The sequence below is a fragment of the Agelaius phoeniceus genome, chromosome 8 (assembly GCF_051311805.1).
Source record: "Agelaius phoeniceus isolate bAgePho1 chromosome 8, bAgePho1.hap1, whole genome shotgun sequence".
NCBI lineage: Eukaryota > Metazoa > Chordata > Aves > Passeriformes > Icteridae > Agelaius > Agelaius phoeniceus.
Genome location: NC_135272.1, coordinates 2,927,713 through 2,937,500, shown reverse-complemented (window position 1 = coordinate 2,937,500; position 9,788 = coordinate 2,927,713).

The following is a 9,788-nucleotide window of genomic DNA, read 5'->3' as shown; positions in this document are numbered from 1 at the left end:
GGGAGCAGGCTCTGGCTCACAACTGTCCTGAGAGCATTTTCCCTCTCTTCCACTCCCAGCTCCAATACCTTGCCCAAGAGCTGAATGGAGAGCAGCTGCACATGGCTGTTGTCCTGGAGGAAAGGAAAAGTCCTAAGCACCAACTACTCCAGGCCCACTGGGGCAAAGGCCCTAAAGTGCACAGGGCACAAAGTTTCCAGGCAGGCACCGTCCAGTGCCCTTGGCTGGGGGCACAGAGCCTTACCTTCTCCAAGTGTGGCAGGAGGGACTCAGCCAGCTTCAGGGCGGTGGTGCTGGGTATTGTGAGGTCTTTGTCCTGGAGCACATGCGTGAGCACAGAGAGGCTCATCCCAACCATCTCTGCATCTGCATGGGCCAGCAGCTCCAGCAGGTGTTGATAGAGGCCGCGTATTCCTCCGGCCTGTGTGCAAGACCAGGCTGTGCTGTGAAGCCGTGACTGGCTGCAGCACCAACAGCTGCTTGGGGCACTGGGGCAGCTGAAGCGGGAGTCGGGAGAGCTGGCAGCAGCTGCCTCTGCTGCCAAAGCCCAGCCAAGCCCAAAGGTCTGCCTTCCCCAGCCCCACGCTGCCAGCGCGGCTTCAGCCACTGCCCCCTTCTCACCAGCGAGGGCTCCTTGCTGAGCATCACGAGGCCTCTGAGCTCCAGGCGCAGCCTGTCCCTGTGCTGGCTCGGCAGGTGCCGGGATAGCACCGCCAGGGTACTGGGACCGTGTTTGCTCAGGTCCAGACACTCCAGGAGCTGAAAGGCACAGGGCAGTGGCAGGGGAGTGGGCCGGCTCCAGGCAGCAGCAGCGGGCGCGGGCAGCCTCCCAGGCGGCTGCAGCTACCAGAGGCCAGAGAGCTGGGAGGCAGCTCAGCCAGGCAGTGCTGGCCATCAGGCTCACCTCCACAAAGAACGCCAGGGCAGGCAGATGCCAGCGGGGCTGCTTCCCGACCAGCAGGCTGAGCAGATGCGAGGCCACGTGGGGACACAAGGGGGTCAAGCCACAGCGCATCTCCCTGGCAGGGGAAAAAGGCACCAAGGCCCTGAGCCGGGCGGGCAGACCTCTCCCAGGAGTGACTCACAGAGGTCCCATCTTTCCCCAGCACTCCGCAAGGGGACATGGGCCCCTTGGGAGGCAGCTGCTGCTGGGCATCCTCCTCTCCCGGCCCTTTGCAGTCTGCTCGGCCCTCCCTCGGTGACGAGGCCCTCTCGCTTACAAGCCCCGGGGACTGTGTGGGGCACTCCGGGCACGGGGCACAAATGGTGGCGGTGGCGGCTGGGAGTAGGGGATCTCACCTGGCCAGCAGGCCCGCTGCATAATGCTGGGTGTTGGCACAGAGCAGGGTGTCCCAGAGCTGCTTGTGCTCCAGAGCCAGCAGGTTCTTGCCAAAGCCCAGTCGGCAGAGCAGAGCCTTCATAGTCTGCACTGCAAACCTGTGTGCCGAGCCAAGGCCAGGTCACTCTGGGAGCACTGGCCCTGGCCGCAAGGGCGTGGGAAGGACAGGGCGGCTGGCACCTGTTGGGCTGGCTGGGAAGGCTGTGTTCCTCCCGGCACGCTCTCCAGAAGCGCTGGGTCTCCACGTCCTCTGGCCTCTGCTCCGTAGTGGTGAAAATTTGCAAGAGCAGAGCCACCAACAGGTGTGGAGAATGAAGGAGGATTGTGTAGTGCCACTCGGGCATGCTTGCAATCCTCCACAGCACCAGAGTTGCCTGCAAGAGACAAAGCGCCCCGAGGCAGCACTCAGTGCTGAGGTGTCCATGAGACAGGGCCGGGGGGGAGAGGCAGGGGGAGCACCCGGCCTGCTGGCCCTAGCCCAGCTTTCAGCCCAGGCAGGGAGCTGCAGGCTGGGGAGAGCATGGAGAGCTTCTGAGAAGGCGACCTGGAGGGCCGGCGTAGGCCAGCTCCAGAAACTCTCAGCCAGGGCAAGGACGGCCTCGTTGTCCCCGCTGCAGAGGGAGCCGCCGTATGGCGTGATAGGTGATGTGAAAGTAAAAGGTACCTTATTGTTGTTTTGTGGTGTGTGAGAGTGAGTCACACAAAGTCGGCCTCGACTTCCCGGGCTGGTGGGAAGGGGGAGGCAGTGGAAAGAGGAGTGAGTGACCTGCACACCAGACTATTGTCCCCCGGGTAGGTGGGGACTTTTGGGCCGAAGGGAGTGAGTGACCTGCACACCAGGCTATTGTTCCCAGGCAGGTGGGGACTTTTGGGCCGAAGGATATGAGTGACCTGCACACCAGGCTATTGTTCCCAGGCAGGTGGGGACTTTTGGGCCAAAGGGAGTGAGTGACCTGCAAACCAAGCTGGTGTTCCCTGGTGTGTGAGGGGGCCGTAGCTGCAGAGTGTGAGTGACACGCAGGCAGCCTCACAGGTGAACGGGCACTGGAGGCAAACAGAGTCAGGGCCCTTCCAGGAGGCCTGGAGATGCTGAGACCTGGAGGCCAACCCCAAGGTGAGGGGGGCCACAGAGACCCGTGATTTTCTGGGTAGAGGGATCCACTTTGTGTCTTGAAGGTGTGAAGGAATGTGTGAAAGTGAATGAGAAATAAAAGTGAGTGAATGTAGATGAATGAAAGTATATGCAATGTGGATTGTGCATTTTAAGCCTTACCATATTCCTTGGAGAGAAGTGTATTGTATTCAAAAGCAGTGTGAGAAAAAGGTGGGGGTTTTTTTTGAGTGTAAGTAGTTGAAAGAAAACTGGTATTTAAGTTGTTAGTAAAAAGTGGAAAACAGAAGCCGGGGACAAATAGATAGAATATTGAGAAATGGGGCAGAAATCCAGTAAGGTGGATACGGGAAAGAAAAGTGAGAAAAAAATTACCAACAGAAATACCCCAAGATAGCCCTTTGGGAGTTATGTTAGCAAACAGAAATACAACTCCTTGCAAAATACAGGGTATGCAGGAGTTGATGAGAAAAAAAAAAAAAAACAACCAAAAACCAAACAAAACAAACAAAAAAAAAACCCCATGCAAACTTGTCAATTACATACTCTAAAAAGAGCATTAGAATATTTAACACAAAAGAAAGGAGTTATATTTTGATTCAAGGTATGCCTTTAGAGTAGCACATACCTTAAGAAAAATTTTAAAAGAGAGATTACTTAATTCAAGAGGAAAAGGATTAGTATATGAGAAACTTATCTTAGAGGTTTTAGAGGCATTAAAATTACCTAAGAGAGATAGCTATAGTACATATTAAGGGACACCAAAGGTAAAGACCCCAGAAATAAGGGGAAATAATTTGGCGGATCAAGAAGCTAAAGATGCAGCAGAAAATGGAGCTGAAAGAGTTAATATTAACTCCAAATGAGGAAAAATTGGAAATTCCAAATTTAAGGAAGCAAAAAAAAAAAAAAAGAGGAATTAAAACAAGACAGATGGCGAACAAGATAAATCGGGGAAATAGAAACATCTTGATGAAAGACAATTAGATAATAAAATGCTTACTAGGGAATAGCAGAGGACACGTATCAAAAAGCCCAGTGGGATACTCAGGCTTTGTGTGATTGTTTTTTTAAGGAACTATGGGTGCATTGGGATTATTGGAGTAGAAAAACAAGTAACTGAAAGATGTATAATTTGCTAAAAGATAAATAAAAGGGTGATGAGAAAAACAACATGAGAATGTTGTGAGTTAGCTCGTCGACCATTTCAAAGTATCCAAGCAGAAGTTTGGATTTGTTAAGCTCTGGATTTATTTGTAAAAACCGTTTAATCCAGAAGAAAAAGAGTACACCACCTGCTGGGGAGGGGGGAGGTTGTCAGAAAATAACATTTTTGAAAAGCAAAAAAGGAACAAAGCAGGGAAGTATAACGCTGAGAACAAAAATATTACCTCATCCATCCCTGTTTGTTCCCCCACTCGTTCGCGGCTGCACCACCCCCCCGCCCCTGTGCCAGCTCCGGCACAGTCCGTCTGTCCCAGTCCGTCTGTCCCAGTCCGTCTGTCCCAGTCCGGCCGCCTGGCCTGCAGCCGCTCCGCTGGCCGTGCCGGGGGCTGTCTGTCTGTCTGTCCTGCCGTGTGCACCGTGGTTACCGCGCTGACCGCACCGATGGGGGGTTCCGTCTGTCCGTCTGTCCCATCCCCGGCTGCCCTGACTCTGCTCGGCTCCCGCCGCTGCAGCCGGGGTCAGTCCCGGCTTTGGCTCTGCCGGATCAGCCATGCGGGGCCGATCCACGCTCCAGCTCGGTCTGCACCGAAACAGCCCCTCGGGTGATTGCCCCTGCAGACCCCACCTTTGGAGCACCCAGAGCCGGAGCTGTGCCCATCCCCTCGGGTGATTCCCCCTGCAGACCCCGCCTTTGGAGCACCCAGAGCCGGAGCTGTGCCCATCCCCTCGGGTGATTCCCCCTGCAGACCCCGCCTTTGGAGCACCCAGAGCCGGAGCTGTGCCCATCCCCTCGGGTGATTGCCCCTGCAGACCCCGCCTTTGGAGCACCCAGACCCGGAGCTGTGCCGAGTCCCCCGTCCTGCCCTGAGCTCCGTTCCCTTGGCAACCACAGCTCCGGCTGCTCAGGGGAACTCTCTAAAGGAGAGGTTCGCATAGGAGAGGACGGACCAGGGTTTGTAAATGCTCCTTTGACTTCGTCTGAGGTCTGAAATTTTAAGAAATAAATAAAAGGGATATTTGGAGGATTCCATAGGCATAGCTGAACAATTAGACTAATTTTTTGGGTCCAAACATTTATACTTGAGAAGAGATGCGGTCTGTAATGAAAATCATATTTTTCTCAGGAAGAAAGGTAATTAATCAGAGCAACTGAAATAAAAGCTTAGGAAAAAGATAATCCACGGGGACCCCCAGAGAAGACAAAAGGCCAACTGTACCTCCTGAGTGGGGTTAAAATAATGAGGAGGGGTGTGAACACATGAATAATTATCATAATTACATAACCAAGGGAATAAATGAGACAGCATATCAAAGGCAAAATGCAAAAACAAAAGGTTTTTGAGGGACAGCTTTTAGAAGAGAAAGAAGAAACTCCAACTAAATAGATAAACAAACTTAAGAGAAATAGGAAAATGGTCCTAAGTAAGCGGAAGATCTGAAAATCTTTAAAGAGATGGGCACATAGGAGGAATAGGGAGGTCATAAGCTCTAATTTTTTGGGGGGACAAATATCATCTGGAGCCTGTGATAACTTTAAAAGTGGGTCCCCAAGAAGAAGAATTAGAATTTCTAATAGACGCAGGGGCAGAGAGAACCTGCCTGTTAAATATTCCAAAAGGTTATAGTGTGAGCAAACATATAGTGAAAGTAACAGAGGCAAAAAGAGAAAGTTTTACATTTCTGGTCATTAAAGATGTGGTAATTGAGAGAAGAAACTAGAATTTAGATGGGAGATATCAGGTAGCAACTTATTAGGAAGAGTCTTACAAGTGCAATTAAGAATAGGAGTTATATCAGAAAATGGGAAAATGACAGCTAGAGTTTTAAAAATTAGGCCCAGAAGATGAGAAAAAAAAATCAACAAAGAAGTTTGGGCTGGAGAAGGAAATAGGGGAGGATGAAATATCAACCCCATAAGGGTTACAATTGAGAGAGAAGATTGTCCCATGCGTGTATGTCAGTATCCTGTATCTTTAGAAGGACGGGAAGGTTTGAAGCCAGTAATAGAAGGACTAATAAAGGATGGGGCATTAGAACCTTGTATGTCTCCTCATAATATCCCTATTCCCCCAGTAAAGTCTGATGGGAGTTATAGACTAGTACAAGATTTAAGGGAGGTTAATAAAAGAACTCACACTCACTACCCAGTGGTAAAATATCTTAGACACTTAATAAATAAAAGTAGCTGGAAAACCAACCATGAGAAAATGGCAAGAATTTTATTCCTTCTCCCTCCCTCTTCAAAGAGGGAGGTCAGAAAATTACCTAGATTATTGAAATATTATAGATTATAGATTGAGGGGTACACACAGGTAGCAAAATTTGTGTATGAAAAATAATTGACAGAAGGAGATGATACAAAACGGACCAAGGAAGATATTGTTAAATAAAAAGAGTTAAGTAAAAACTAGCCTAAGTATCATCTTTAAGCTTACCCTTGATTGAAAAATCCTTTATCATTTATACACAAATACAGAACATGGAGTAGCTCATAAAATTTTAATTCAGGAGTGAAGAAGAGTAAAAAATATCTAGTAGCTTATATATCAAAGATGTTAGACCCGGTAAGGCACAGCTAGCCAGTATGTATTTAAGTTATAACAGCTACTGCAATCCCAGTAAAAGAAAGTTCTAAGCTTACTTTTGGAAGTAAATTATGTAGGTTCACCTTGCACTGTCTGAGGTGTGTTGAATCAATAAAAAAACAAACAAAAAATAGGGAAGAAGAAAGAGAGAAGTTGAAGTAGCGGGGTGGTTAGCAAACTCTGAGATGTTGGAGTGTAGAGTGGTGACATCTTGGTGCTATAAGAGAGCAGGAGTGTGGATGCGGGTTTTTTGCATGAAAGGCAGGGAAGTGTCTTAACACATGGTTGTTAGGAGGTTATTCAATGCCGAACTGGGGTCCAGAAAGGGTTTAGCAGGATGGACCCTCCTTGAAGAAAAAAGAGGATAAGTTGACTAGAGAAAGAAAAAGAATGTCAGGAGCACCTGGGGACGCCAAGTTTGGGGTTGTCAGGGCTGGGAGGTGTCTGCCCGCTCCCTACGAGCGGCGGGGTCTCGGGGGCTGCGGCAGGCACCGATCCATGGAGGTGGCCCGGCGGCGGGGCTGGCAGCAGGGGACACACGGGTTTGCCGGCCAGGAGCGCGCTGGCTCCGTGGGGGAACTGCCGGGGGGGCTCCCAGACTGCCGGGGTCCCGAGTCCAGGATGGCAGCGTCGGCCCCGGTTCGTGGGCCGAGAGAGAGAAGGAAAGAGAGAGAGAGAGAAGAAGAGAGAGAGAGGGGGAAAAAGAGACCCAAGGCTGCCCCTAGGGTCCCCATGCCCGTGGCTGCTCTCCCCTGCTCCGGCCCTGCAGCGAAGTGGCAGCACCGGGGAAGGGCGAAGAACAGCATTGACAGCAAGGCCGTGAAGAGACGGGGCTAGCACTAAAAGATAAAATCAAAGCAGAGATTGATGACTCTCCAAACCTCACAAAGTGGGTTGTTTTTCTTAAGTAAGAAGTTTTTTTAGTTTTTTCCTTTGTGTGTTTTGTTTGCTGTTAAAAAGAAGTTTTCTTTTTTCCTGAAGAATGGGTTTGTAAGGCTAAAACAATTAAATGCTGCCCAAAAAGTAAAAACCAATAGATGTGATACATCTCGTGTTGAAATTGGTCAGGCTTTTCTTATTTAACTAACTGTAACTCACAGAAAGAAGAATTTGCCTCTGCAACTATTAGCACAGCCAGATTGAAGAAGAAGAGGCTGCTTGGAGAAAGCTTTTAGCTAAACCCAGAAAGTTTGGAAGAAAAGCAAATGCTAGAAGTTAATGCAGTATTGTCTTTCTTTTATTGCTATGCTATTAAGAAGTCCTTTCCAGGTACTACTGAAGCAACAATCAGAATCACGGAAAGAGGGTGAATTAATGTCAACAGAATCAAAAGACTTGTGAAGAAACCTGAAGAATGGACTATCACATTTAAACCAGGTGATACCAAACTGACTTTCCAATGGGGACTGAGTGGTAATAGTTTAGAAAAACCCAAATGATCCAAGAAATGTACAAAGAATAACACTGAATTAAGAAGTAAGACAATGCTTATATCACTGGTTTCAAGCACTGCCTGAATAAAACATCTCCTTTGGGGAGGAATACTTCAGAGAGAAGGATCAAGACTGTTTTTGTATTCTGACCTTAGCCTGTGAATTGTACAGGGGAGAAGGGGAATTACCATTTCCATTAGTAAACTTTATTTAATTCATTCCAATACTGGACATGCTAGCTGGGTTATAAGTAAATGCTTGGATTGTGGGAATAATTAGTATTGTGGTTCACAAAATTTATGCTCTTATTGCAAAAAGTGTTAAAGTAATAACTTTGTTTTGTGGATGGGAATTATTAGTGCCTGTTGAATGAGAGATACCTGAAGAACGGTAGGAGACCACAGTTAAAGGGTGTCAAAAACAATTTGCCTGGAATCTAGTTAAGAGAAAGTGACAAGGAAATAGAGGGCAAGACCAGATTGGCCTCTGTATTTTGCCACCGAGAAGATCAAATACACCTGCTGTGGGCTGCAACCTCACAGGCATGGGAGGTGGGAGTATGAGCCTTACTGGACCTCTGTTATTCCTGTTTCTGGCACTCATTTGTTCTCTTTTCCCTTTCGGGATACCAGCAAGATCGTGTCACAAATGCTACAGAAAGCATCTCATGGAAAGAAACCAAAGTTCCTCTTTTATTACACACACCTAGGTCAACAGCCACTGTTATAATCCATCCAAATTAAGAACCTGTAGGCAAAACGGAGTAAATTATTGGATTACAAGAAACTTAGGAAAAAGTGGTAATAGATTTGGAATTGAATGTCCAAAAGGAGAGAGATGGATTTGTTTTACATTTAATCTTGAAGATACGGTTCAAGATTTGGTAAAAAAACAAATAGTAAACAAAAAGGTAAAACCAGCACAGCAATTTAACTCTGTCTTGACCCCAAATTATCTATTGAGCCGTATTACAAGACTCCAAGCAGTTATAGAAATGGTAGCAAATAAAGCCACCCAGGCATTAGAGTTAATATCAAGTCAGCTAAGCCAAACAAAACTGTAGTGTATCAGAATAGGTTGGCTTTAGACTATTTATTGGCCAAAGAAGGGAGTGTTTGTGGAAAGTTCAATATATCAGACTGTTGAAAATTGATGATCACAGAAAAGTCATTCTAGCAAAAGCAAAAGAAATCAAAGAAGAAAAATATATATATGCATATAATAACCCAGGTAGCGGTCCAAAAGAATTAGAAAACATTGTTAAAACCTAGCTGGTGGGGTCATGTATTAGAAGAAATTAAGATCTTTCATTTTATGTGTTACAACTGTTTTTATATTTCTTCCTTGTGTAATCCCCTGTTTTATTTTGCCAGCATAGTCCAGAAGATGCAAGTAGATAAGAAATATTGCTCAAGCCAAACGATTTACAAAGAATAAGAGTGGGGTATGTGAAAAATGCATGTATTTTATGATTGGCTTTTCGTAAATATTAAAATGAGTATTATATGTGTTGTGTTAGAAAGTAATGCTGTATTAATTCTCCAAAGTACTGTGTTAAATATAGTTTTGAGTTATAAAAATTGTTAAAATAGAAACGATGCTATGTAGGGTACTTTTTTAAAAAAGAAAGGACTCGCAGCGAGGTAACAGCCACAGGGCACCTAAATCTTTCAGAGAAGAATTTATGGCCCTCTTATCAGAAGAAATGAACTTTTTCCCGCCTCGAAGGCGCTATTAGGATTTGGAGGAAGAAGTTGACGATGACCAGACAGAATCCTGTATTTGAATGGAATTGATGCATCATGTATGAAGTGTATGAATATGCAACAGGTTATTGTTTTTAAGGGTTAATCCTTTGTTAACAGGTATCCTTCTTCAGGCTCGTGCTGCCCAGAAAAAGGTACCTGGACGTCCGTAACTCTTTGTCTTTATTGTCTCATATTGTCCTAATTCAATTTGTCCAAATTATTATTACTCTAATTGTAATAATATTTTTATAACCATTTTATTACTATTAAACTTTTAAAATTTTGGAAACAATTGATTGGCGTTTTTAACATATTGTGTTCTCATATGTTTTAGTTGCATTAAGCTGTACTTTGGTTCGCTGCAGGTCCTCCCTGTTACAGTGGTTCTGCCCCCATTGCCTCCTC